This window comes from Pseudophryne corroboree, unplaced genomic scaffold (genome assembly GCF_028390025.1).
Source record: "Pseudophryne corroboree isolate aPseCor3 unplaced genomic scaffold, aPseCor3.hap2 scaffold_1106, whole genome shotgun sequence".
NCBI classification, from domain to species: Eukaryota; Metazoa; Chordata; class Amphibia; order Anura; family Myobatrachidae; genus Pseudophryne; species Pseudophryne corroboree.
In genome coordinates, this window is record NW_026967732.1 from 140,898 (window position 1) to 167,844 (window position 26,947).

General features: G+C 47.5%; 22 non-coding genes and 2 pseudogenes across 22 annotated transcripts; 20 read left to right on the forward strand and 4 right to left on the reverse strand.

The window, feature by feature from the left end:
• The first annotated feature begins 16 nt into the window (after positions 1-16).
• LOC134989365 (U1 spliceosomal RNA) lies at positions 17-179 on the forward strand. Its single transcript, XR_010194639.1, has one exon. It is a non-coding gene; the product is annotated as a U1 spliceosomal RNA (small nuclear RNA).
• A 6,078-nt stretch (positions 180-6,257) lies between these two features.
• Positions 6,258-6,373, reverse strand: LOC134989329 (U5 spliceosomal RNA). Its single transcript, XR_010194605.1, has one exon. It is a non-coding gene; the product is annotated as a U5 spliceosomal RNA (small nuclear RNA).
• Positions 6,374-6,647: 274 nt separating this feature from the next.
• LOC134989328 (U5 spliceosomal RNA) lies at positions 6,648-6,763 on the reverse strand. Its single transcript, XR_010194604.1, has one exon. It is a non-coding gene; the product is annotated as a U5 spliceosomal RNA (small nuclear RNA).
• A 286-nt stretch (positions 6,764-7,049) lies between these two features.
• Positions 7,050-7,165, reverse strand: LOC134989325 (U5 spliceosomal RNA). The gene has a single exon (XR_010194601.1). It is a non-coding gene; the product is annotated as a U5 spliceosomal RNA (small nuclear RNA).
• A 270-nt stretch (positions 7,166-7,435) lies between these two features.
• Positions 7,436-7,551, reverse strand: LOC134989327 (U5 spliceosomal RNA). The gene has a single exon (XR_010194603.1). It is a non-coding gene; the product is annotated as a U5 spliceosomal RNA (small nuclear RNA).
• A 144-nt stretch (positions 7,552-7,695) lies between these two features.
• Positions 7,696-7,858, forward strand: LOC134989314 (U1 spliceosomal RNA). Its single transcript, XR_010194593.1, has one exon. It is a non-coding gene; the product is annotated as a U1 spliceosomal RNA (small nuclear RNA).
• A 671-nt stretch (positions 7,859-8,529) lies between these two features.
• Positions 8,530-8,693, forward strand: LOC134989346 (U1 spliceosomal RNA). The gene has a single exon (XR_010194621.1). It is a non-coding gene; the product is annotated as a U1 spliceosomal RNA (small nuclear RNA).
• Positions 8,694-8,845: 152 nt separating this feature from the next.
• On the forward strand, positions 8,846-9,008 carry LOC134989313 (U1 spliceosomal RNA). Its single transcript, XR_010194592.1, has one exon. It is a non-coding gene; the product is annotated as a U1 spliceosomal RNA (small nuclear RNA).
• Positions 9,009-9,679: 671 nt separating this feature from the next.
• On the forward strand, positions 9,680-9,843 carry LOC134989338 (U1 spliceosomal RNA). The gene has a single exon (XR_010194613.1). It is a non-coding gene; the product is annotated as a U1 spliceosomal RNA (small nuclear RNA).
• A 152-nt stretch (positions 9,844-9,995) lies between these two features.
• On the forward strand, positions 9,996-10,158 carry LOC134989309 (U1 spliceosomal RNA). The gene has a single exon (XR_010194589.1). It is a non-coding gene; the product is annotated as a U1 spliceosomal RNA (small nuclear RNA).
• An 8,570-nt stretch (positions 10,159-18,728) lies between these two features.
• LOC134989300 (U1 spliceosomal RNA) lies at positions 18,729-18,892 on the forward strand. Its single transcript, XR_010194583.1, has one exon. It is a non-coding gene; the product is annotated as a U1 spliceosomal RNA (small nuclear RNA).
• A 152-nt stretch (positions 18,893-19,044) lies between these two features.
• On the forward strand, positions 19,045-19,186 carry LOC134989372 (U1 spliceosomal RNA; annotated as a pseudogene).
• A 692-nt stretch (positions 19,187-19,878) lies between these two features.
• LOC134989347 (U1 spliceosomal RNA) lies at positions 19,879-20,042 on the forward strand. The gene has a single exon (XR_010194622.1). It is a non-coding gene; the product is annotated as a U1 spliceosomal RNA (small nuclear RNA).
• A 152-nt stretch (positions 20,043-20,194) lies between these two features.
• LOC134989317 (U1 spliceosomal RNA) lies at positions 20,195-20,357 on the forward strand. Its single transcript, XR_010194595.1, has one exon. It is a non-coding gene; the product is annotated as a U1 spliceosomal RNA (small nuclear RNA).
• A 674-nt stretch (positions 20,358-21,031) lies between these two features.
• Positions 21,032-21,195, forward strand: LOC134989339 (U1 spliceosomal RNA). Its single transcript, XR_010194614.1, has one exon. It is a non-coding gene; the product is annotated as a U1 spliceosomal RNA (small nuclear RNA).
• A 972-nt stretch (positions 21,196-22,167) lies between these two features.
• LOC134989374 (U1 spliceosomal RNA) lies at positions 22,168-22,333 on the forward strand. The gene has a single exon (XR_010194646.1). It is a non-coding gene; the product is annotated as a U1 spliceosomal RNA (small nuclear RNA).
• Positions 22,334-22,485: 152 nt separating this feature from the next.
• LOC134989286 (U1 spliceosomal RNA) lies at positions 22,486-22,627 on the forward strand (annotated as a pseudogene).
• Positions 22,628-23,319: 692 nt separating this feature from the next.
• LOC134989355 (U1 spliceosomal RNA) lies at positions 23,320-23,483 on the forward strand. Its single transcript, XR_010194629.1, has one exon. It is a non-coding gene; the product is annotated as a U1 spliceosomal RNA (small nuclear RNA).
• A 152-nt stretch (positions 23,484-23,635) lies between these two features.
• Positions 23,636-23,798, forward strand: LOC134989301 (U1 spliceosomal RNA). The gene has a single exon (XR_010194584.1). It is a non-coding gene; the product is annotated as a U1 spliceosomal RNA (small nuclear RNA).
• A 671-nt stretch (positions 23,799-24,469) lies between these two features.
• LOC134989380 (U1 spliceosomal RNA) lies at positions 24,470-24,634 on the forward strand. The gene has a single exon (XR_010194652.1). It is a non-coding gene; the product is annotated as a U1 spliceosomal RNA (small nuclear RNA).
• Positions 24,635-24,786: 152 nt separating this feature from the next.
• LOC134989378 (U1 spliceosomal RNA) lies at positions 24,787-24,949 on the forward strand. Its single transcript, XR_010194650.1, has one exon. It is a non-coding gene; the product is annotated as a U1 spliceosomal RNA (small nuclear RNA).
• Positions 24,950-25,623: 674 nt separating this feature from the next.
• Positions 25,624-25,787, forward strand: LOC134989352 (U1 spliceosomal RNA). The gene has a single exon (XR_010194627.1). It is a non-coding gene; the product is annotated as a U1 spliceosomal RNA (small nuclear RNA).
• A 152-nt stretch (positions 25,788-25,939) lies between these two features.
• On the forward strand, positions 25,940-26,102 carry LOC134989377 (U1 spliceosomal RNA). The gene has a single exon (XR_010194649.1). It is a non-coding gene; the product is annotated as a U1 spliceosomal RNA (small nuclear RNA).
• Positions 26,103-26,775: 673 nt separating this feature from the next.
• LOC134989366 (U1 spliceosomal RNA) lies at positions 26,776-26,939 on the forward strand. Its single transcript, XR_010194640.1, has one exon. It is a non-coding gene; the product is annotated as a U1 spliceosomal RNA (small nuclear RNA).
• Positions 26,940-26,947: the final 8 nt, after the last annotated feature.

The window sequence follows — 26,947 nt, forward strand, 5'->3', positions numbered from 1 at the left end:
AGCCCTATCCCAAATCATACTTATTTTGCATAGGCGATACCATGGTCATGAAGATTGTTCTCCCAGGGTGAGGTTCATTCATTGCATTCTGGGTATGCTGACCCCTGTGATTTCCAAAATGTGGGAAACTCGACTGCATTATTTGTGGTAGTGGGGGACTGTGTTTGTGCTTTCCTCTGGTCAGCTCTGGTAAAAGTCAGATTTCTTTGTCTCAGATCTTCCTCTAGCCTTGTTCTTCTTTCGAGAGTTCCCTTGTGCTGCCTCAGTTGGATCTCCTTCACTTCACAGGGGGTGCCCGAGCAGCAATCCTCCACAGCTCTGGCCCAACTCCTACTTACCTGCCAGGTTAGATACTATGATCTTCACTGTTAGGGCAATCAGGATGTGGAATTCCCTGCCAGGGAAGGTGGTAATGGCGGACTCTGTAATTGGATTTAAAAAAGGAATGGATACATTTCTGAATGAAAAAGCTATCCAAGTTTATAATACTTAAAATATCAACATGGTTAATCCGGGGGTAACATGAGTTGTAGTAGCTAACTAGTCATAATACATTATTAAGCAAGTATGTAGAATCATCACAACTTAAAACAGGTTGAACACGATGGGCAATTTGCCTCTATTCAACCTCAAAAACTATGTTACTATATGTTACTATATTACTATGTTACTGTAGTATACAGAACACCACAATGCAATGAGCAGTGATAGTGAGCACTGATGAGGATACTAGAACTGACACTGAGCAGCAAGATGCAGCACTGGACTATTAGTAATGTACTGTAGTATGCTGAGCACAACAATGCAGCACAAGACAATGAGCAGTGATACTGAGCACTGATGAGGATACTACTGAGAACTGACACTGAGCAGGAGAGACACACTACTAGTATTACTGAGCAGCAATAAGTATCCACTGATACTGAGCACTGATATTGAGATTTCCACTGAGAGAACATAGCCACGTCCTCTCCGCTCTCTCTTCAATGCACGAGTAAAAATGGCGGCAACGCGCAGCTCTTTATATGGAATCCGAATCTCGCGAGAATCCGACAGCGGGATGATGACATTTTCCCTTGTTCATAGAATTTGGGAGTCATTTTGATCCCAAAGTATTATTAACCTCAATAACCATAATTTCCACTCATTTTCAGTCTATTCTTAACACCTTACACCTCACAATATTATTTTTAGTCCTAAAATTTGCACCGAGGTCGCTGGATGACTAAGCTCAGCGACCCAAGTGGCCGACACAAACACCTGGCCCATCTAGGAGTGGCACTGCAGTGTCACGCAGGATAGCACTTCCAAAAAACACTCCCCAAACAGCACATGACGCAAAGAAAAAAAGAGGCGCAATGAGGTAGCTGTGTGACTAAGCTCAGCGACCCAAGTGGCCGACACAAACACCTGGCCCATCTAGGAGTGGCACTGCAGTGTCACGCAGGATGGCCCTTCCAAAAAACACTCCCCAAACAGCACATGACGCAAAGAAAAAAAGAGGCGCAATGAGGTAGCTGTGTGACTAAGCTCAGCGACCCAAGTGGCCGACACAAACACCTGGCCCATCTAGGAGTGGCACTGCAGTGTCACGCAGGATGGCCCTTCCAAAAACACTCCCCAAAGAGCACATGACGCAAAGAAAAAAAGAGGCGCAATGAGGTAGCTGTGTGACTAAGCTCAGCGACCCAAGTGGCCGACACAAACACCTGGCCCATCTAGGAGTGACACTGCAGTGTCACGCAGGATGGCCCTTCCAAAAAACACTCCCCAAACAGCACATGACGCAAAGAAAAAAAGAGGCGCAATGAGGTAGCTGTGTGACTAAGCTCAGCGACCCAAGTGGCCGACACAAACACCTGGCCCATCTAGGAGTGTCACTGCAGTGTCACGCAGGATGGCCCTTCCAAAAAACACTCCCCAAACAGCACATGACGCAAAGATAAAAAGAGGCGCAATTAGGTAGCTGTGTGACTAAGCTCAGCGACCCAAGTGGCCGACACAAACACCTGGCCCATCTAGGAGTGGCACTGCAGTGTCACGCAGGATGGCCCTTCCAAAAAACACTCCCCAAACAGCACATGACGCAAAGAAAAATGAAAGAAAAAAGAGGTGCAAGATGGAATTGTCCTTGGGCACTCCCACCCACCCTTATGTTGTATAAACAGGACATGCACACTTTAACCAACCCATAATTTCAGTGACAGGGTCTGCCACACAACTGTGACTGAAATGACGGGTTGGTTTGGACCCCCACCAAAAAAGAAGCAATTAATCTCTCCTTGCACAAACTGGCTCTACAGAGGCAAGATGTCCACCTCATCATCATCCTCCGATTCATCACCGTGTACATCCCCCTCCTCACAGATTATCAATTCGTCCCCACTGGAATCTACCATCTCAGCTCCCTGTGTACTTTGTGGAGGCAATTGCTGCTGGTCATTGTCTCCACGGAGCAATTGATTATAATTCATTTTAATGAACATCATCTTCTCCACATTTTCTGGAAGTAACCTCGTACGCCGATTGCTGACAAGGTGAGCGGCGGCACTAAACACTCTTTCGGAGTACTACTTGTGGGAGGGCAACTTAGGTAGAATAAAGCCAGTTTGTGCAAGGGCCTCCAAATTGCCTCTTTTTCCTGCCAGTATACGTACGGACTGTCTGACGTGCCTACTTGGATGCGGTCACTCATATAATCCTCCACCATTCTTTCAATGGTGAGAGAATCATATGCAGTGACAGTAGACGTCATGTCGTAATCGTTGGCAGGTCCTTCAGTCCGGACCAGATGTCAGCATCAGCAGTCGCTCCAGACTGCCCTGCATCACCGCCAGCGGGTGGGCTCGGAATTCTGAGCCTTTTCCTCGCACCCCCAATTGCGGGAGAATGTGAAGGAGGAGCTGTTGACCGATCAAGTTCCACTTGACTTGATAATTTTCTCACCAGCAGGTCTTTGAACCCCTGCAGACGTGTGTCTGCCGGAAAGAGAGATACAACGTAGGTTTTAAATCTAGGATCGAGCACGGTGGCCAAAATGTAGTGCTCTGATTTCAACAGATTGACCACCCGTGAATCCTGGTTAAGCGAATGAAGGGCTCCATCCACAAGTCCCACATGCCTAGCGGAATCGCTCTGTCTTAGCTCCTCCTTCAATGTCTCCAGCTTCTTCTGCAAAAGCCTGATGACGGGAATGACCTGACTCAGGCTGGCAGTGTCTGAACTGACTTCACGTGTGGCAAGTGGATCTTGATCTTTCCCTAATTTTGGAACCTCAACATTTTTGTTCTCCATATTTTAATAGGCACAACTAAAAGGCACCTCAGGTAAACAATGGAGATGGATGGATTGGATACTAGTATACAATTATGGACGGGCTGCCGAGTGCCGACACAGAGGTAGCCACAGCCGTGAACTACCGCACTGTACTGTGTCTGCTGCTAATATATAGACTGGTTGATAAAGAGATAGTATACTCGTAACTAGTATGTATGTATAAAGAAAGAAAAAAAAACCACGGTTAGGTGGTATATACAATTATGGACGGGCTGCCGAGTGCCGACACAGAGGTAGCCACAGCCGTGAACTACCGCACTGTACTGTGTCTGCTGCTAATATATAGACTGGTTGATAAAGAGATAGTATACTCGTAACTAGTATGTATGTATAAAGAAAGAAAAAAAAACCACGGTTAGGTGGTATATACAATTATGGACGGGCTGCCGAGTGCCGACACAGAGGTAGCCACAGCCGTGAACTACCGCACTGTACTGTGTCTGCTGCTAATATAGACTGGTTGATAAAGAGATAGTATACTCGTAACTAGTATGTATGTATAAAGAAAGAAAAAAAAACCACGGTTAGGTGGTATATACAATTATGGACGGGCTGCCGAGTGCCGACACAGAGGTAGCCACAGCCGTGAACTACCGCACTGTACTGTGTCTGCTGCTAATATATAGACTGGTTGATAAAGAGATAGTATACTCGTAACTAGTATGTATGTATAAAGAAAGAAAAAAAAACCACGGTTAGGTGGTATATACAATTATGGACGGGCTGCCGAGTGCCGACACAGAGGTAGCCACAGCCGTGAACTACCGCACTGTACTGTGTCTGCTGCTAATATATAGACTGGTTGATAAAGATATAGTATACTTGTAACTAGTATGTATGTATAAAGAAAGAAAAAAAAACCACGGTTAGGTGGTATATACAATTATGGACGGGCTGCCGAGTGCCGACACAGAGGTAGCCACAGCCGTGAACTACCGCACTGTACTGTGTCTGCTGCTAATATAGACTGGTTGATAAAGAGATAGTATACTCGTAACTAGTATGTATGTATAAAGAAAGAAAAAAAAACCACGGTTAGGTGGTATATACAATTATGGACGGGCTGCCGAGTGCCGACACAGAGGTAGCCACAGCCGTGAACTGCCGCACTGTACTGTGTCTGCTGCTAATATAGACTGGTTGATAAAGAGATAGTATACTCGTAACTAGTATGACTATAAAGAAAGAAAAAAAAACCACGGTTAGGTGGTATATACAATTATGGACGGGCTGCCGAGTGCCGACACAGAGGTAGCCACAGCCGTGAACTGCCGCACTGTACTGTGTCTGCTGCTAATATAGACTGGTTGATAAAGAGATAGTATACTCGTAACTAGTATGACTATAAAGAAAGAAAAAAAAACCACGGTTAGGTGGTATATACAATTATGGACGGGCTGCCGAGTGCCGACACAGAGGTAGCCACAGCCGTGAACTACCGCACTGTACTGTGTCTGCTGCTAATATAGATTGGTTGATAAAGAGATAGTATACTACTAATATTATATATACTGGTGGTCAGGTCACTGGTCACTAGTCACACTGGCAGTGGCACTCCTGCAGCAAAAGTGTGCACTGTTTAATTTTAATATAATATTATGTACTCCTGGCTCCTGCTATAACCTATAACTGGCACTGCAGTGCTCCCCAGTCTCCCCCACAATTATAAGCTGTGTGAGCTGAGCACAGTCAGATATATATATATATACATTGATGCAGCACACTGGGCTGAGCAGTGCACACAGATATGGTATGTGACTGAGTCACTGTGTGTATCGTTTTTTTCAGGCAGAGAACGGATATATTAAATAAAACAAACAACTGCACTGTCTGGTGGTCACTGTGGTCGTCAGTCACTAAACTCTGCACTCTCTTCTACAGTATCACAGCCTCGGGTCAATCTCTCTCTCTCTCTCTCAACCCTAATCTAAATGGAGAGGACGCCAGCCACGTCCTCTCCCTATCAATCTCAATGCACGTGTGAAAATGGCGGCGACGCGCGGCTCCTTATATAGAATCCGAGTCTCGCGAGAATCCGACAGCGTCATGATGACGTTCGGGCGCGCTCGGGTTAACCGAGCAAGGCGGGAGGATCCGAGTCTGCTCGGACCCGTGAAAAAAACATGAAGTTCGTGCGGGTTCGGATTCAGAGAAACCGAACCCGCTCATCTCTAGTCCTTTCTACACTTTACCACTCTCCACCGGTATTATTATTTCTCCGCTCTCAAGTTCTACATTTCAGTTCATATTTCATCGCTCCCAAGTTCATTTATTATTTAACTGGTTCCAGCCAGTATCCACTACGTGCTAACAACAGTCAGGTTCCAGCCAGTATCCACAGCAGCTGTTTTATCTTCAGCAACCCAGCTTTTCCTGGAACACCAGCTGGCACAATCCTGGGTTATCTCCATTGCTACAGTCGGGCCTGGTAAGGACTTTCCATCTAGAAGATCATAAGAACTATCTCACACTACCAGTGCCCTGTGGCTCCTGCCATCCTGTAGTACCCAGGAACTGTATTTATTCTTTGCTGACTTTTACGTTTTCTTTTACTGCTGCTGTGTTGCGGAGTTGTCATAATAAACATCATTGACTTTTATCCAAGTTGTCGTGGTCACGCCTTCGGGCATTTATTATTTATGTTACTTACATGTCCAGGGGTCTGACACAACCTCCCAGGTTCCGGTACATCTCAGCCCCTACAACTGAGGCTGCATCCCGTCAGCTCAGGCCCTCAGTTGTGACAGCTTCCCCTTGCTATAAACATGGTTTGTACTCTTTTCCATGTGTTCCCAGATCTTTCAAACAATTAGTGTGGTCAAGAAAGTTCTGTTTGAAAAGAAACAAACATTTACTGTCATTTCTATGCAAATGAGCTTACATTAAAGCACACTCGTTCTATCTTTAAACCGATAAAATAAAACCCCAATAAGATGGGGCATGCAAAAATTGAGATAAAACTCAGTTTTGCTCCTCTCCACGGAAATCTTTAGTAAAAGGCGAAAGATTTGTTCGTTCTGAAGAGAAACCACAGCATGACCAAGATTCTACCTGTCGCCTGAGTGCCATGCCAGCAGTCCTCATTCAGCTCAAAGTGAGCACCAACTTTGAAAGAAAGAAAGCAGATTTCTCACCAGGCTTCCCCTTGCTATAAACATGGTTTGTACTCTTTTCCATGTGCTCCCAGATCTTTCAAGCAATTAGTATAGTCAAGAAAGTTCTGTTTGAAAAGAAACAAACATTTACTGTCATTTCTATGCAAATGAGCTTACATTAAAGCACACTCGTTCTATCTTTAAACTGATAAAAGAAACCCCAATAAGACGGGGCATGCAAAAATTGAGATAAAACTCAGTTTTGCTCCTCTCCACGGAAATCTTTAGTAAAAGGCGAAAGATTTGTTCGTTCTGAAGAGAAACCAGAGCATGACCAAGATTCCACCTGTCGCCTGAGTGCCATGCCAGCAGTCCTCATTCAGCTCAAAGTGAGCACCCAATTTGAAAGAAAGAAAGCAGATTTCTCACCAGGCTTCCCCTTGCTATAAGCATGGTTTGTACTCTTTTCCATGTGCTCCCAGATCTTTCAAGCAATTAGTATGGTCAAGAAAGTTCTGCTTGAAAAGAAACAGGCATTTATTGTCATTGTTATGCAAATAAACTTACATTAAAGCTAACAAGAAAGCACACTCGTTCTGTCTTTAATCCGATAAAAGAAACCCCAATAATATGGGGCATGCAAAAATTGAGATAAAACTCAGTTTTGCTCCTCTCCACGGAAATCTTTAGTAAAAGGCGAAAGATTTGTTCGTTCTGAAGAGAAACCAGAGCATGACCAAGATTCCACCTGTCGCCTGAGTGCCGTGCCAGCAGTCCTCATTCAGATCAAAGTGAGCGCCCAATTTGAAAGAAAGCAGATTTCTCACCTGTCTTCTCCTTGCTATAAGCATGGTTTGTACTGTATTCCATGTGCTCCCAGATCTTTCAAGCAAGTAGCATGGTCAAGAAAGTTCTGTTTGAAAAGAAACAAACATTTACTGTCATTTCTATGCAAATGAGCTTACATTAAAGCACACTCATTCTATCTTTAAACCGATAAAAGAAACCCCAAAAAGATGGGGCATGCAAAAATTGAGATAAAACTCGGTTTTGCTCCTCTCCACGGAAATCTTTAGTAAAAGGCGAAAGATTTGTTCGTTCTGAAGAGAAACCAGAGCATGACCAAGATTTTTATCTGAAAATATGTGTTCTCCCTGCAGTTGTTGTCCCCAGATGAGAGTTCCCTTGTGCTGCCTCAGTTGAATCTCCTTTACTTGACAGGGGGATGCTCGAGCAGCGACCCTCCCCAGCTCTAGCCCAACTCCTACTTACCTGCCAGGTGAGATACTATGATCATGAAGGTGCTTCTCCCAGGGCAAGGCTCACCCATTGCACTCTGGGTGTGCTGCTTCTGCGTTTTCCCCAAATGTGGGAAACTTGACTGCATAATTTGTGTTTCCCCTGGTCGGCTCTCGTATAATTCAGATCTCTTTGTCTCAGGTCTCTCTCCAGCCTAGTTTGCTGTCTGTTTCCACTTCTCTTTTCTTGAGCCGCTCCCTTCTATGCCCTTGCGCACTATCCTGACTTCTCCCGTCTGCTTACTTCGTGCCTTCCAACGCACAATGCAAACTACAGGTAGTGCTGCAGGGCCCACACCCTTTTACTTGCCTTACAGAGCGTCTCTGGAGCAGTTACAGTGCCCAGCTGCTGCAAGAAATCAGCTTGAATGCTTCAGGGGCTGGGGCATAGCCAACATGAGCCCCACACCGAAGGAGGGTGGAGGTGTGTAATGCGAACTAGGGGTCATCCAAGCGCCGCAAAAGGCCGCCATGCCCTGCACGCCCCTTGTCTCTTTTCATATGCAGACGAGGGTTGAAGCCAACTTTGACCCACTGTTTGGATGACATCACCATATGCAAATCCATCTGCTGCAGGCCTTCCCCCAGGAATGCTTGCACTAGTTGTTGCATTTGGTTTGTTGTTTGGGGGTGCTTCAGTATTAGGCAGCCTTCTGCCCTCCCATGTTCATCTGAAAATATGTGTTCTCCCTGCAGTTGTTGTCCCCAGATGAGAGTTCCCTTGTGCTGCCTCAGTTGAATCTCCTTTACTTGACAGAGATGTGCCTGAGCAGCGGCCCTCCCCAGCCCTATCCCAAATCATACTTATTTTGCATAGGCGATACCATGGTCATGAAGATTGTTCTCCCAGGGTGAGGTTCATTCATTGCATTCTGGGTATGCTGACCCCTGTGATTTCCCCAAATGTGGGAAACTCGACTGCATTATTTGTGGTAGTGGGGGACTGTGTTTGTGCTTTCCTCTGGTCAGCTCTGGTAAAAATCAGATTTCTTTATATCAGATCTTCCTCTAGCCTTGTTCTTCTTTCGAGAGTTCCCTTGTGCTGCCTCAGTTGGATCTCTTTCACTTGAGAGGGGGGTGCCCGAGCAGCGACCCTCCCCAGCTCTAGCCCAACTCCTACTTACCTGCCAGGTGAGATACTATGATCATGAAGGTGCTTCTCCCAGGGCAAGGCTCACCCATTGCATTCTGGTTGTGCTGCCCCTGCGATTTCCCCAAATGTGGGAAACTTGACTGCATAATTTGTGTTTCCCTTGGTCATCTCTCGTATAATTCAGATCTCTTTGTCTCAGGTCTCTCTCCAGCCTAGTTTGCTGTCTGTTTCCACTTCTCTTTTCTTGAGCCGCTCCCTTCTATGCCCTTGCGCACTATCCTGACTTCTCCCGTCTGCTTACTTCGTGCCTTCCAATGCACAATGCAAACTACAGGTAGTGCTGCAGGGCCCACACCCTTTTACTTGCCTTACAGAGCAGCTCTGGAGCAGTTACAGTGCCCAGCTGCTGCAAGAAATCAGCTTGAATGCTTCAGGGGCTGGGGCATAGCCAACATGAGCCCCACACCGAAGGAGGGTGGAGGTGTGTAATGCGAACTAGGGGTCATCCAAGCGCCGCAATAGGGCGCCATGCCCTGCACGCCCCTTTTCTCTTTTCATATGCAGACGAGGGTTGAAGCCAACTTTGACCCACTGCTTGGATGGCATCACCATATGCAAATCCATCTGCTGCAGGCCTTCCCCCAGGAATGCTTGCACTAGTTGTTGCATTTGGTTTGTTGTTTGGGGGTGCTTCAGTATTAGGCAGCCTTCTGCCCTCCCATGTTCATCTGAAAATATGTGTTCTCCCTGCAGTTGTTGTCCCCAGATGAGAGTTCCCTTGTGCTGCCTCAGTTGAATCTCCTTTACTTGAAAGAGATGTGCCTGAGCAGCGGCCCTCCCCAGCCCTATCCCAAATCATACTTATTTTGCATAGGAGAGACCATGGTCTTGAAGATTGTTCTCCCAGGGTGAGGTTCATTCATTGCATTCTGGGTATGCTGACCCCTGTGATTTCCCCAAATGTGGGAAACTCAACTGCATTATTTGTGGTAGTGGGGGACTGTGTTTGTGCTTTCCTCTGGTCAGCTCTGGTAAAAGTCAGATTTCTTTGTTTCAGATCTTCCTCTAGCCTTGTTCTTCTTTCGAGAGTTCCCTTGTGCTGCCTCAGTTGGATCTCCTTCACTTGACAGGGGGGTGCCCGTGCAGCGACTCTCCCCAGCTCTAGCCCAACTTCTACTTACCTGCCAGGTGAGATACTATAATCATGAAGGTGCTTCTCCCAGGGCAAGGCTCACCCATTGCACTCTGGATGTGCTGCCCCTGCGATTTCCCCAAATGTGGGAAACTTGACTGCATAATTTGTGTTTCCCCTGGTCGGCTCTCGTATAATTCAGATCTCTTTGTCTCAGGTCTCTCTCCAGCCTAGTTTGCTGTCTGTTTCCACTTCTCTTTTCTTAAGTGCCTTCCAATGCACAATGCAAACTACAGGTAGTGCTGCAGGGCCCACACCCTTTTACTTGCCGTACAGAGCAGCTCTGGAGCTGTTACAGTGCCCAGCTGCTGCAAGAAATCAGCTTGAATGCTTCAGGGGCTGGGGCATAGCAAACATGAGCCCCACACCGAAGGAGGGTGGGGGTGTTTAATGCGAACTAAGGGTCATCCAAGCGCCGCAAAAGGCCGCCATGCCCTGCATACCCCTTTTCTTTTTTCATATGCAGATGAGGGTTCCAGCCAACTTTGGCCCACTGCTTGGATGACATCACCGTATGCAAATCCGTCTTCTGCAGAACTTCCCCCAGGAATGCTTGTACTAGTTGTTGCATTTGGTTTGTTGTTTGGGGGTGCTTCAGTATTAGGCAGCCTTCTGCCCTCCCATGTTCATCTGAAAATAGAGATATCGGCAAGGAAAAGCTGTATTGTACCTTTGCATTTTTCTCCCAAACGAAGGACACTAGAATGAAAATTTTAAAGCCTCCTATTAGTGCTTCATCTACACGTTATAGCCCTTAATTTTCCAATGCCTATCTCTTTGCAAAAGAGAGATATCGGCAAGGAAAAGCTGTATTGTACCTTTGCAGTTTTCTCCCAAACGAAGGACACTAGAATGAAAATTTTAAAGCCTCCTGTTAGTGCTTCATCTACACGTTATAGCCCTGAATTTTCCAATGCCTATCTCTTTGCAAAAGAGAGATATCGGCAAGGAAAAGCTGTATTGTACCTTTGCATTTTTCTCCCAAACGAAAGACACTAGAATGAAAATTTTAAAGCCTCCTGTTAGTGCTTCATCTACACGTTATAGCCCTGAATTTTCCAATGCCTATCTCTTTGCAAAAGAGAGATATCGGCATGGAAAAGCTGTATTGTACCTTTGCATTTTTCTCCCAAACGAAGGACACTAGAATGAAAATTTAAAAGCCTCCTGTTAGTGCTTCATCTACACGGTATAGCCCTGAATTTTCCAATGCCTAGCTCTTTGCAAAAGAGAGATATTGGCAAGGAAAAGCTGTATTGTACCTTTGCTTTTTTCTCCCAAACGAAGGACACTAGAATGAAAATTGTAAAGACTCCTCTTAGTGCTTCATCTACACGTTATAGCCCTGAATTTTCCAATGCCTATCTCTTTGCAAAAGAGAGATATCGGCAAGGAAAAGCTGTATTGTACCTTTGCATTTTTCTCCCAAACGAAGGACACTAGAATGAAAATTTTAAAGCCTCCTGTTAGTGCTTCATCTACACGTTATAGCCCTGAATTTTCCAATGCCTATCTCTTTGCAAAAGAGAGATATCGGCAAGGAAAAGCTGTATTGTACCTTTGCATTTTTCTCCCAAACGAAAGACACTAGAATGAAAATTTTAAAGCCTCCTGTTAGTGCTTCATCTACACGTTATAGCCCTGAATTTTCCAATGCCTATCTCTTTGCAAAAGAGAGATATCGGCAAGGAAATGCTGTATTGTACCTTTGCATTTTTCTCCCAAACGAAAGACACTAGAATGAAAATTTTAAAGCCTCCTGTTAGTGCTTCATCTACACGTTATAGCCCTGCATTTTCCAATGCCTATCTCTTTGCAAAAGAGAGATATCGGCAAGGAAAAGCTGCATTGTACTTTTGCATTTTTCTCCCAAACGAAGGACACTAGAATGAAAATTTTAAAGCCTCCTTTTAGTGCTTCATCTACACGTAATAGCCCTGAATTTTCCAATGCCTATCTCTTTGCAAAAGAGAGATATCGGCAAGGAAATGCTGTATTGTACCTTTGCATTTTTCTCCCAAACGAAAGACACTAGAATGAAAATTTTAAAGCCTCCTGTTAGTGCTTCATCTACACGTTATAGCCCTGCAATAGAAACACCTTGGCTGGCGAAAATACATCACATATAGCCCCCAGGGCTATATGGATGAATTTTAACCCCTGGCAGATTCCACAGAAAAACGGGAGAAAAGGCCGCCGAGAAGGGGGCGGAGCCTATCTCCTCAGCACACTGGCGCCATTTTCTCTCACAGCTCCGTTGGAGGGAAACTCCCTGGCTCTCCCCTGCATTTACTACACTACAGAAAGGGGTTAAAAAAGAGAGGGGGGCACTAATTAGGCGTAGTATAACAATACAGCAGCTATAAGGGGAAAAACACTTATATAAGGTTATCCCTGTATATATATATATATATATATATAGCGCTCTGGTGTGTGCTGGCATACTCTCCCTCTGTCTCCCCAAAGGGCTAGTGGGGTCCTGTCCTCTATCAGAGCATTCCCTGTGTGTGTGTGTGTGTCGGTACGATTGTGTCGACATGTATGAGGAGGAAAATGGTGTGGAGGCGGAGCAATTGCCTGTAATGGAGTTGTCACCCCCTAGGGAGTCGACACCTGAGTGGCTGAGCTTATGGAAGGAATTACGTGACAGTGTCAGCTCTTTACAAAAGATTGATGACATGAGACAGCCGGCTACTCAGCCTGTGCCTGTCCAGGTGTCTCAAAAGCCATCAGGGGCTCTAAAACGCCCGTTACCGCAGATGGCAGATACAGACGCCGACACGGATACTGATTCCAGTGTCGACGATTAAGAGACGAATGTGACTTCCAGTAGGGCCACACGTTACATGATTGAGGCTATGGAAAATGTTTTTACACATTTCTGATAATACCAGTACCACTAAAAAGGGTATTATGTTGGGTGAGAAAAAACTGCCTGTAGTTTTTCCTGCATCTGAGGAATTAAATGAAGTGTGTGATGATGCGTGGGTTTCCCCCGATAAAAACTGTTAATTCCTAAAAAGTTATTAGCATCATACCCCTTCCCGCCAGAGGATAGGGCACATTGGGAAACACCCCCTAGGGTGAATAAAGCCCTCACACGCTTGTCTAAACAGGTGGCACTACCGTCCCCGGATACGGCCGCCCTTAAGGAACCTGCTGACAGAAAGCAGTAAAATATCCTAAAATGTATATACACTCACACGGGTGTGATACTGCGACCAGCAATCGCCTCAGCCTGGATGTGCAGTGCTGGGGTGGCTTGGTCGGATTCCCTGACTGACAATATTGATACCCTAGATAGGGACAGTATATTACTGACTATAGAGCATTTAAAAGATGCTTTCTATATATGCGTGATGCACAGAGGGATATTTGCCGACTGGCATCAAGAGTAAGTGCGCTGTCCATTTCTGCCAGAAGAGGGTTATGGACAAGACAGTGGTCATGTGATGCTGATTCCAAAAGGCATATGGAAGTATCGCCTTATAAAAGGGAGGAGTTATTTGGGGTAGGTCTAACAGACCTGGTGGCCACGGCAACGGCTGGGAAATCCACATTTTTACCCCAGGTAGCCTCTCAACATAAGAAGACGCCGTATTATCAGGCGCAGTCCTTTGGGCCCCATAAGGGCAAGCGGGCAAAAGGCTCCTCATTTCTGCCCCGTGGCAGAGGGAGAGGAAAAAGGCTGCAGCAAACAGCCAGTTCCCAGGAACAGAAACGGTGGGGGCCCGTCTCATAAATTTCAGCGTGCAGTGGGCTCACTCACAGGTGGACCCCTGGATCCTTCAGGTGGTATCTCAGGGGTACAAATTGGAATTCGAGACGTCTCCCCTTCGCCGTTTTCCTAAAGTCTGCTTTACCGACGTCTCCCTCCGACAGGGAGGCGGTATGGGAAGCCATTCACAAGCTGTATTCCCAGCAGGTGATAATCAAGGTACCCCTCCTACAACAGGGAAAGGGGTATTATTCCACGCTGTTTGTGGTACCGAAGCCGGACGGCTCGGTGAGACCTAATTTAAATCTGAAATCCTTGAACACTTACATACAAAGGTTCAAATTCAAGATGGAGTCACTCAGAGCGGTGATGGCAAACCGGGAAGAAGGGGATTATATGGTGTCTCTGGACATCAAGGATGCTTATCTCCATGTCCCAAATTACCCTTCTCACCAAGGGTACCTCAGGTTTGTGGTACAGAACTGTCACTATCAGTTTCAGACGCTGCCGTTTGGTTTGTCCACGGCACCCCGGGTCTTTACCAAAGTAATGGCCGAAATGATGATACTCCTTCGAAGGAAGGGAGTTTTAATTATCCCTTACTTGGACGATCTCCGGATAAGGGCAAGATCCAGGGAACAGTTGGTAGTCGGGGTAGCACTATCTCAAGTAGTGTTGCGGCAGCACGGTTGGATTCTTAATATTCCAAAATCGCAGCTGATTCCGACGACACGTCTTCTATTCCTAAGGATGATCCTGGACACAGTCCAGAAAATAAGAATTTACTTACCGATAATTCTATTTCTCATAGTCCGTAGTGGATGCTGGGGACTCCGAAAGGACCATGGGGAATAGCGGCTCCGCAGGAGACTGGGCACAAAGTAAAAGCTTTAGGACTAGCTGGTGTGCACTGGCTCCTCCCCCTATGACCCTCCTCCAAGCCTCAGTTAGGATACTGTGCCCGGACGAGCGTACACAATAAGGAAGGATTTTGAATCCCGGGTAAGACTCATACCAGCCACACCAATCACACCGTACAACTTGTGATCTGAACCCAGTTAACAGCATGATAACAGAAGGAGCCTCTGAAAAGATGGCTCACAACAACAATAACCCGATTTTTGTAACAATAACTATGTACAAGTAATGCAGACAATCCGCACTTGGGATGGGCGCCCAGCATCCACTATGGACTATGAGAAATAGAATTATCGGTAAGTAAATTCTTATTTTCTCTAACGTCCTAGTGGATGCTGGGGACTCCGAAAGGACCATGGGGATTATACCAAAGCTCCCAACCGGGTGGGAGAGTGCGGATGACTCTGCAGCACCGAATGAGAGAACTCCAGGTCCTCCTCAGCCAGGGTATCAAATTTGTAGAATTTAGCAAACATGTTTTCCCCTGACCAAGTAGCTGCTCGGCAAAGTTGTAAAGCCGAGACCCCTCGGGCAGCCGCCCAAGATGAGCCCACTTTCCGTGTGGAATGGGCTTTTACAGATTTTGGCTGTGGCAGGCCTGCCACAGAATGTGCAAGCTGAATTGTACTACAAATCCAACGAGCAATCGTCTGCTTAGAAGCAGGAGCACCCAGCTTGCTGGGTGCATACAGGATAAACAGCGAATCAGATTTTCTGACTCCAGCCGTCCTGGAAACATATATTTTCAGGGCCCTGACTACGTCCAGCAACTTGGAATCCTCCAAGTCCCTAGTAGCCGCAGGCACCACATATGAAAAATTAGGTAAGGGCTTTTATAGGATAAAGCCGCCAATTCTGAGACACGATGTACAGAGAGCCAACGTAAAAAATAACAATGTTTATTAATAAAACATATAAAAAGATTAATTGTCAAATAACCGGTGAAAAATATATATAAATATATATAAGAACATTCTACCTTTGAGAAAGTCACGTGAACGTGACGAAACGCGTCAGGACCCGCCCCTATCCACACTCAGCTCAGGTGAAATCTTCCAGGTGTTCCTTGGTCCCCGCTGCACCCTCCTTCTACAGCATCCGACATCAGCGGCTTCAGCGCACACGCCGCCACGACCGGGTTGTGAGAGAGACGGTCCATTCCTTTCCGCTGCACAGCGTATATGGGCATTGCAGGACATTGAAGCCGAGGACGCTCGGCTCTTACCAGCCCATTTTGGAAAGGTATTGAATATCAATTTCAACTGAGGGACTTTTTTATTCATTAGGATCCTACCAACACACCTGGTATTTATCAACTATCTAACAAGTGAATCACTGAACTTTTCACCCCAATAAGCTGAGTCATTACAATATACCACTAGTTCACGTCTAGTGACTGTTCTTATATATATTTGTATATATTTTTCACCGGTTATTTGACAATTAATCTTTTTATATGTTTTATTAATAAACATTGTTATTTTTTACGTTGGCTCTCTGTACATCATGTTTCGTTCCTGATATTCAGCGCAGCCGTTTGTTCTTTTTCTATGCTATCACCACAATACTACACATAGTATTCCGGCAAGCGCAGACTATCAGGAACATAAAATTGTGATTATTTAATTCTATGAAACACGTATTGGTTTTCACTTTTTATTTTGATGATTAGGCGCTCGTTTGTTGCAGTTTTTTGTTTTGGTCAATTCTGAGACACGCCTGGCTGAAGCCAGGGCTAACAGCATTACCACTTTCCATGTGAGATATTTTAAGTCCACAGTGGTGAGTGGTTCAAACCAATGTGATTTTAGGAATCCCAAAACTACATTGAGATCCCAAGGTGCCACTGGAGGCACAAAAGGAGGCTGTATATGCAGTACTCCCTTGACAAACGTCTGAACTTCAGGAACAGAAGCCAGTTCTTTTTGGAAGAATATTGACAGGGCCGAAATTTGAACCTTAATGGACCCTAATTTGAGGCCCATAGACAGTCCTGTTTGCAGGAAATGCAGGAAACGACCCAGTTGAAATTCCTCTGTAGGGGCCTTCCTGGCCTCGCACCACGCAACATATTTACGCCAAATACGGTGATAATGTTGTATGGTTACATCCTTCCTGGCTTTGATCAGGGTAGGGATGACTTCATCCGGAATGCCTTTTTCCTTCAGGATCCGGCGTTCAACCGCCATGCCGTCAAACGCAGCCGCGGTAAGTCTTGGAACAGACATGGTCCCTGCTGGAGCAGGTCCTTTCTTAGAGGTAGAGGCCACGGGTCTTCCGTGAGCATCTCTTGAATTTCCGGGTACCAAGTCCTTCTTGGCCAATCCGGAGCCACGAGTATAGTCTTTACTCCTCTCCTTCTTATGATTCTCAGTACTTTTGGTATGAGAGGAAGAGGAGGGAACACATACACTGACTGGTACACCCACGGTGTTACCAGAGAGTCCACAGCTATTGCCTGAGGGTCCCTTGACCTGGCGCAATATCTGTCCAGCTTTTTGTTGAGGCGGGACGCCATCATGTCCACCCTTTGGTTTTTCCCAACGGTTCACAATCATGTGGAAGACTTCTGGGTGAAGTCCCCACTCCCCCGGGTGAAGATCGTGTCTGCTGAGGAAGTCTGCTTCCCAGTTGTCCACTCCCGGAATGAACACTGCTGACAGTGCTATCACATGATTCTCCGCCCAGCGAAGAATCCTTGCCACTTCCATCATTGCCCTCCTGCTTCTTGTGCCGCCCTGTCTGTTTACGTGGGCGACTGCCGTGATGTTGTCCGACTGGATCAACACCGGCTGACCCTGAAGCAGAGGTCTTGCCTGACTTAGGGCATTGTAAATGGCCCTTAGTTCCAGGATATTTATGTGAAGTGACGTTTCCATGCTTGACCACAAGCCCAGGAAATTTCTTCCCTGTGTGACTGCTCCCCAGCCTCTCAGGCTGGCATCCGTGGTCACCAGGACCCAATCCTGAATGCCGAATCTGCGGCCCTCTAGGAGATGAGCACTCTGTAACCACCACAGGAGAGACATCCTTGTCCTTGGAGACAGGGTTATCCGCTGATGCATTTGAAGATGCGATCCGGACCATTTGTCCAGCAGATCCCACTGAAAAGTTCTTGCATGGAATCTGCCGAATGGAATCGCTTCGTAAGAAGCCACCATCTTTCCCAGGACCATTGTGCATTGTACTGACACTTGGCCTGGTCTTAGGAGGTTCCTGACTATGTCGGATAACTCCTTGGCTTTCTCCTCCGGGAGAAACACCTTTTTCTGTACTGTGTCCAGAATCATCCCTAGGAACAGCAGACGTGTCGTCGGAATCAGCTGCGATTTTGGAATATTTAGAATCCATCCGTGCTGTCGTAGTACTACTTGAGATAGTGCTACTCCGACCTCTAACTGTTCTCTGGACCTTGCCTGCTTACTTTGTGCCTTCCAATGCACAATGCAAACTACAGGTAGTGCTGCAGGGCCCACACCCTTTTACTTGCCGTACAGAGTAGCTCTGGAGCTGTTACAGTGCCCAGCTGCTGCAAGAAATCAGCTTGAATGCTTCAGGGGCTGGGGCATAGCCAACATGAGCCCCACACCGAAGGAGGGTGGAGGTGTTTAATGCGAACTAGGGGTCATCCAAGCGCCGCAAAAGGCCGCCATGCCCTGCACGCCCCTTTTCTCTTTTCATATGCAGACGAGGGTTGAAGCCAACTTTGACCCACTGCTTGGATGACATCACCGTATGCAAATCCATCTGCTGCAGGCCTTCCCCCAGGAATGCTTGCACTAGTTGTTGCATTTGGTTTGTTGTTTGACCCACTGCTTGGATGACATCACCGTATGCAAATCCATCTGCTGCAGGCCTTCCCCCAGGAATGCTTGCACTAGTTGTTGCATTTGGTTTGTTGTTTGGGGGTGCTTCATTATTAGGCAGCCTTCTGCCCTCCCATGTTCATCTGAAAATTTGTGTTCTCCCTGCAGTTGTTGTCCCCAGATGAGAGTTCCCTTGTGTTGCCTCAGTTGAATCTCCTTTACTTGACAGAGATGTGCCTGAGCAGCGGCCCTCCCCAGCCCTATCCCAAATCATACTTATTTTGCATAGGAGATACCATGGTCATGAAGATTGTTCTCCCAGGGTGAGGTTCATTCATTGCATTCTGGGTATGCTGACCCCTGTGATTTCCCCAAATGTGGGAAACTCGACTGCATTATTTGTGGTAGTGGGGGACTGTGTTTGTGCTTTCCTCTGGTCAGCTCTGGTAAAAGTCAGATTTATTTGTCTCAGATCTTCCTCTAGCCTTGTTCTTCTTTCGAGAGTTCCCTTGTGCTGCCTCAGTTGGATCTCCTTCACTTGACAGGGGGGTACCCGAGCAGCGACCCTCCCCAGCTCTAGCCCAACTTCTACTTACCTGGCAGGTGAGATACTATGATCATGTAGGTGCTTCTCCCAGGGCAAGGCTCACCCATTGCACTCTGGGTGTGCTGCTCCTGCGATTTCCCCAAATGTGGGAAACTTGACTGCATAATTTGTGTTTCCCCTGGTCGGCTCTCATATAATTCAGATCTCTTTGTCTCAGGTCTCTCTCCAGCCTAGTTTGCTGTCTGTTTCAACTTCTCTTTTCTTGAGCCGCTCCCTTCTATGCCCTTGCGCACTATCCTGACTTCTCCCGTCTGCTTACTTTGTGCCTTCCAATGCACAATGCAAACTACAGGTAGTGCTGCAGGGCCCACACCCTTTTACTTGCCGTTCAGAGCAGCTCTGGAGCTGTTACAGTGCCCAGCTGCTGCAAGAAATCAGCTTGAATGCTTCAGGGGCTGGGGCATAGCCAACATGAGCCCCACACCGAAGGAGGGTGGAGGTGTTTAATGCGAACTAGGGGTCATCCAAGCGCCGCAAAAGGCCGCCATGCCCTGCACGCCCCTTTTCTCTTTTCATATGCAGACGAGGGTTGAAGCTAACTTTGACCCACTGCTTGGATGACATCACCGTATGCATATCCATCTGCTGCAGGCCTTCCCCCAGGAATGCTTGTACTAGTTGTTGCATTTGGTTTGTTGTTTGGGGGTGCTTCAGTATTAGGCAGCCTTCTGCCCTCCCATGTTTATCTGGAAATATGTGTTCTCCCTGCAGTTGTTGTCCCCAGATGAGAGTTCCCTTGTGCTGCCTCAGTTGAATCTCCTTTACTTGACAGAGATGTGCCTGAGCAGCGGCCCTCCCCAGCCCTATCCAAAATCATACTTATTTTGCATAGGCGATACCATGGTCATGAAGATTGTTCTCCCAGGGTGAGGTTCATTCATTGCATTCTGGGTATGCTGACCCCTGTGATTTCCCCAAATGTGGGAAACTCGACTGCATTATTTGTGGTAGTGGGGGACTGTGTTTGTGCTTTCCTCTGGACAGCTCTGGTAAAAGTCAGATTTATTTGTCTCAGATCTTCCTCTAGCCTTGTTCTTCTTTCGAGAGTTCCCTTGTGCTGCCTCAGTTGGATCTCTTTCACTTGACAGGGGGGTGCCAGAGCAGCGACCCTCCTCAGCTCTAGCCCAACTCCTACTTACCTGCCAGGTGAGATACTTTGATCATGAAGGTGCTTCTCCCAGGGCAAGGCTCACCCATTGCACTCTGGGTGTGGTGCCCCTGCGATTTCCCCAAATGTGGGAAGCTTGACTGCATAATTTGTGTTTCCCCTGGTCAGCTCTCGTATAATTCAGATCTCTTTGTCTCAGGTCTCTCTCCAGCCTAGTTTGCTGTCTGTTTCCACTTCTTTTTTCATGAGCCCCTCCCTTTTATACCCTTGTGCACTATCCTGACTTCTCCTCCTGTCTGCTTACTTTGTGCCTTCCAATGCACAATGCAAACTACAGGTAGTGCTGCAGGGCCCACACCCTTTTACTTGCCGTACAGAGCAGCTCTGGAGCTGTTACAGTGCCCAGCTGCTGCAAGAAATCAGCTTGAATGCTTCAGGGGCTGGGGCATAGCCAACATGAGCCCCACACCGAAGGAGGGTGGAGGTGTTTAATGTGAACTAGGGGTCATCCAAGCGCCGCAAAAGGCCGCCATGCCCTGCACGCCCCTTTTCTCTTTTCATATGCAGACGAGGGTTGAAGCCAACTTTGACCCACTGCTTGGATGACATCACCGTATGCAAATCCATCTGCTGCAGGCCTTCCCCCAGGAATGCTTGCACTAGTTGTTGCATTTGGTTTGTTGTTTGGGGGTGCTTCAGTATTAAGCAGCCTTCTGCCCTCCCATGTTCATCTGAAAATATGTGTTCTCCCTGCAGTTGTTGTCCCCAGATGAGAGTTCCCTTGTGCTGCCTCAGTTGAATCTCCTTTACTTGACAGAGATGTGCCTGAGCAGCGGCCCTCCCCAGCCCTATCCCAAATCATACTTATTTTGCATAGGAGATACCATGGTCATGAAGATTGTTCTCCCAGGGTGAGGTTCATTCATTGTATTCTGGGTATGCTGACCCCTGTGATTTCCCCAAATGTGGGAAACTCGACTGCATTATTTGTGGTAGTGGGGGACTGTGTTTGTGCTTTCCTCTGGTCAGCTCTGGTAAAAGTCAGATTTATTTGTCTCAGATCTTCCTCTAGCCTTGTTCTTCTTTCGAGAGTTCCCTTGTGCTGCCTCAGTTGGATCTCTTTCACTTGACAGGGGGGTGCCCGAGCAGCGACCCTCCCCAGCTCTAGCCCAACTCCTACTTACCTGCCAGGTGAGATACTATGATCATGAAGGTGCTTCTCCCAGGGCAAGGCTCACCCATTGCACTCTGATTTCCCCAAATGTGGGAAGCTTGACTGCATAATTTGTGTTTCCCCTGGTCGGCTCTCGTATAATTCAGATCTCTTTGTCTCAGGTCTCTCTCCAGCCTAATTTGCTGTCTGTTTCCACTTCTTTTTTCATGAGCCCCTCCCTTTTATACCCTTGTGCAATATCCTGACTTCTCCTCCTGTCTGCTTTCTTTGTGCCTTCCAATGCACAATGCAAACTACAGGTAGTGCTGCAGGGCCCACACCCTTTTACTTGCCTTACAGAGCAGCTCTGGAGCTGTTACAGTGCCCAGCTGCTGCAAGAAATCAGCTTGAATGCTTCAGGGGCTGGGGCATAGCCAACATGAGCCCCACACCGAAGGAGGGTGGAGGTGTTTAATGCGAACTAGGGGTCATCCAAGCGTCGCAAAAGGCCGCCATGCCCTGCACGCCCCTTTTCTCTTTTCATATGCAGACGAGGGTTGAAGCCAACTTTGACCCACTGCTTGGATGACATCACCGTATGCAAATCCATCTGCTGCAGGCCTTCCCCCAGGAATGCTTGCACTAGTTGTTGCATTTGGTTTGTTGTTTGGGGGTGCTTCAGTATTAGGCAGCCTTCTGCCCTCCCATGTTCATCTGAAAATATGTGTTCTCCCTGCAGTTGTTGTCCCCAGATGAGAGTTCCCTTGTGCTGCCTCAGTTGAATCTCCTTTACTTGACAGAGATGTGCCTGAGCAGCGGCCCTCCCCAGCCCTATCCCAAATCATACTTATTTTGCATAGGAGATACCATGGTCATGAAGATTACTCTCCCAGGGTGAGGTTCATTCATTGCATTCTGGGTATGCTGACCCCTGTGATTTCCCCAAATGTGGGAAACGCGACTGCTTTATTTGTTGGTAGTGGGGGGACTGTGTTTGTGCTTTCTTCTGGTCAGCTCTGGTAAAAGTCAGATTTCTTTGTCTCAGATCTTCCTCTAGCCTTGTTCTTCTTTCGAGAGTTCCCTTGTGCTGCCTCAGTTGGATCTCCTTCACTTAACAGGGGGGTGCCCGAGCAGCGACCCTCCCCAGCTCTAGCCCAACTCCTACTTACCTGCCAGGTGAGATACTATGATCATGAAGGTGCTTCTCCCAGGGCAAGGCTCACCCATTGCACTCTGGGTGTGCTGCCCCTGCGATTTCCCCAAATGTGGGAAACTTGACTGCATAATTTGTGTTTCCCCTGGTCGGCTCTCGTATAATTCACATCTCTTTGTCTCAGGTCTCTCTCCAGCCTAGTTTGCTGTCTGTTTCCACTTCTCTTTTCTTGAGCCGCTCCCTTCTATGCCCTTGCGCACTATCCTGACTTCTCCCGTCTGCTTACTTTGTGCCTTCCTACGCACAATGCGAACTACAGGTAGTGCTGCAGGGCCCACACCCTTTTAGTTGCCTTACAGAGCAGCTCTGGAGCTGTTACAGTGCCCAGCTGCTGCAAGAAATTAGCTTGAATGCTTCAGGGGCTGGGGCATAGCCAACATGAGCCCCACACCGAAGGAGGGTGGAGGTGTTTAATGCGAACTAGGGGTCATCCAAGCGCCGCAAAAGGCCGCCATGCCCTGCATAACCCTTTTCTCTTTTCATATGCAGATGAGGGTTCCAGCCAACTTTGGCCCACTGCTTGGATGACATCACCGTATGCAAATCCGTCTTCTGCAGACCTTCACCCAGGAATGCTTTTACTAGTTGTTGCATTTGGTTTGTTGTTTGGGGGTGCTTCAGTATTAGGCAGCCTTCTGTCCTCCCATGTTCATCTGAAAATATGTGTTCTCCCTGCAGTTGTTGTCCCCAGATGAGAGTTCCCTTGTGCTGCCTCAGTTGAATCTCCTTTACTTGACAGAGATGTGCCTGAGCAGCGGCCCTCCCCAGCCCTATCCCAAATCATACTTATTTTGCATAGGAGATACCATGGTCATGAAGATTGTTCTCCCAGGGTGAGGTTCATTCATTGCATTCTGGGTATGCTGACCCCTGTGAATTTCCCAAATTTGGGAAACTCGACTGCATTATTTGTGGTAGTGGGGGACTGTGTTTGTGCTTTCCTCTGGTCAGCTCTGGTAAAAGTCAGATTTCTTTGTCTCAGATCTTCCTCTAGCCTTGTTCTTCTTTCGAGAGTTTCCTTGTGCTGCCTCAGTTGGATCTCCTTCACTTGACAGGGGGGTGCCCGAGCAGCGACCCTCCCAAGCTCTAGCCCAACTCCTACTTACCTGCCAGGTGAGATACTATAATCAGGAAGGTGCTTCTCCCAGGGCAAGGCTCACCCATTGCACTCTGGGTGTGCTGCTCCTGCGATTTCCCCAAATGTGGGAAACTTGACTGCATAATTTGTGTTTCCCCTGGTCGGCTCTCGTATAATTCAGATCTCTTTGTCTCAGGTCTCTCTCCAGCCTAGTTTGCTGTCTGTTTCAACTTCTCTTTTCTTGAGCTGCTCCCTTCTATGCCCTTGCGCACTATCCTGACTTCTCCCGTCTGCTTACTTTGTGCCTTCCAATGCACAATGCAAACTACAGGTAGTGCTGCAGGGCCCACACCCTTTTACTTGCCGTTCAGAGCAGCTCTGGAGCTGTTACAGTGCCCAGCTGCTGCAATAAATCAGCTTGAATGCTTCAGGGGATGGGGCATGGCCAACATGAGCCCCACACCAAAGGAGGGTGGGGGTGTTTAATGCGAACTAGGGGTCATCCAAGCACCGCAAAAGGCCGCCATGCCCTGCACGCCCCTTTTCTCTTTTCATATGCAGATGAGGGTTGAAGCCAACTTTGACCCACTGCTTGGATGACATCACCGTATGCAAATCCGTCTTCTGCAGAACTTACCCCAGGAATGCTTGCACTAGTTGTTGCATTTGGTTTGTTGTTTGGGGGTGCTTCAGTATTAGGCAGCCTTCTGCCCTCCCATGTTCATCTGAAAATATGTGTTCTCCCTGCAGTTGTTGTCCCCAGATGAGAGTTCCCTTGTGCTGCCTCAGTTGAATCTCCTTTACTTGACAGAGATGTGCATGAGCAGCGGCCCTCCCCAGCCCTATCCCAAATCATACTTATTTTGCATAGGAGATACCATGGTCATGAAGATTACTCTCCCAGGGTGAGGTTCATTCATTGCATTCTGGGTATGCTGACCCCTGTGATTTCCCCAAATGTGGGAAACGCGACTGCTTTATTTGTTGGTAGTGGGGGACTGTGTTTGTGTTTTCCTCTGGTCAGCTCTGGTAAAAGTCAAATTTCTTTGTCTCAGATCTTCCTCTAGCCTTGTTCTTCTTTCGAGAGTTTCCTTGTGCTGCCTCAGTTGGATCTCCTTCACTTGACAGGGGGGTGCCCGAGCAGCGACCCTCCCCAGCTCTAGCCCAACTCCTACTTACCTGCCAGGTGAGATACTATGATCATGAAGGTGCTTCTCCCAGGGCAAGGCTCACCCATTGCACTCTGGGTGTGCTGCCCCTGCGATTTCCCCAAATGTGGGAAACTTGACTGCATAATTTGTGTTTCCCCTGGTCAGGTCTCGTATAATTCAGATCTCTTTGTCTCAGGTCTCTCTCCAGCCTAGTTTGCTGTCTTTTTCAACTTCTCTTTTCTTGAGCTGCTCCCTTTTATACCCTTGTGCACTATCCTGACTTCTCCTCCTGTCTGCTTACTTTGTGCCTTCCAATGCGCAATGCAAACTACAGGTAGTGCTGCAGGGCCCACACCCTTTTACTTGCCTAACAGAACAGCTCTGGAGCTGTTACAGTGCCAAGCTGCTGCAAGAAATCAGCTTGAATGCTTCAGGGGATGGGGCATGGCCAACATGAGCCCCACACCGAAGGAGGGTGGGGGTGTTTAATGCGAACTAAGGGTCATCCAAGCGCCGCAAAAGGCCGCCATGCCCTGCATACCCCTTTTCTCTTTTCATATGCAGATGAGGGTTCCAGCCAACTTTGGCCCACTGCTTGGATGACATCACCGTATGCAATTCCGTCTTCTGCAGAACTTCCCCCAGGAATGCTTGTACTAGTTGTTGCATTTGGTTTGTTGTTTGGGGGTGCTTCAGTATTAGGCAGCCTTCTGCCCTCCCATGTTCATCTGAAAATATGTGTTCTCCCTGCAGTTGTTGTCCCCAGATGAGAGTTTCCTTGTGCTGCCTCAGTTGAATCTCCTTTACTTGACAGAGATGTGCATGAGCAGCGGCCCTCCCCAGCCCTATCCCAAATCATACTTATTTTGCATAGGAGATACCATGGTCATGAAGATTGTTCTCCCAGGGTGAGGTTCATTCATTGCATTTTGGGTATGCTGACCCCTGTGATTTCCCCAAATGTGGGAAACTCGACTGCATTATTTGTGGTAGTGGGGGACTGTGTTTGTGCTTTCCTCTGGTCAGCTCTGGAAAAAGTCAGATTTCTTTGTCTCAGATCTTCCTCTAGCCTTGTTCTTCTTTCGAGAGTTCCCTTGTGCTGCCTCAGTTGGATCTCTTTCACTTGACAGGGGGGTGCCCGAACAGCGACTTTCCCCAGCTCTAGCCCAACTCCTACTTACCTGCCAGGTGAGATACTATGATCATGAAGGTGCTTCTCCCAGGGCAAGGCTCACCCATTGCACTCTGGGTGTGCTGCCCCTGCGATTTCCCCAAATGTGGGAAACTTGACTGCATAATTTGTGTTTCCCCTGGTCGGCTCTCGTATAATTCAGATCTCTTTGTCTCAGGTCTCTCTCCAGCCTAGTTTGCTGTCTGTTTCCACTTCTCTTTTCTTCAGCCGCTCCCTTCTATACCCTTGTGCACTATCCTGACTTCTCCTCCCATCTGCTTACTTTGTGCCTTCCAATGCACAATGCAAACTACAGGTAGTGCTGCAGGGCCCACACCCTTTTACTTGCCTTACAGAGCAGCTCTGGAGCTGTTACAGTGCCCAGCTGCTGCAAGAAATCAGCTTGAATGCTTCAGGGGATGGGCATGGCCAACATGAGCCCCACACCAAAGGAGGGTGGAGGTGTTTAATGCGAACTAGGGGTCATCCAAGCACCGCAAAAGGCCGCCATGCCCTGCACGCCCCTTTTCTCTTTTCATATGCAGATGAGGGTTGAAGCCAACTTTGACCCACTGCTTGGATGACATCACCGTATGCAAATCCGTCTTCTGCAGAACTTCCCCCAGGAATGCTTGGACTAGTTGTTGCATTTGGTTTGTTGTTTGGGGGTGCTTCAGTATTAGGCAGCCTTCTGCCCTCCCATGTTCATCTGAAAATATGTGTTCTCCCTGCAGTTGTTGTCCCCAGATGAAAGTTCCCTTGTGCTGCCTCAGTTGAATCTCCTTTACTTGACAGAGATGTGCATGAGCAGCGGCCCTCCCCAGCCCTATTCCAAATCATACTTATTTTGCATAGGAGATACCATGGTCATGAAGATTTTTCTCCCAGGGTGAGGTTCATTCATTGCATTTTGGGTATGCTGACCCCTGTGATTTCCCCAAATGTGGGAAACTTGACTGCATTATTTGTGGTAGTGGGAGACTGTGTTTGTGCTTTCCTCTGGTCAGCTC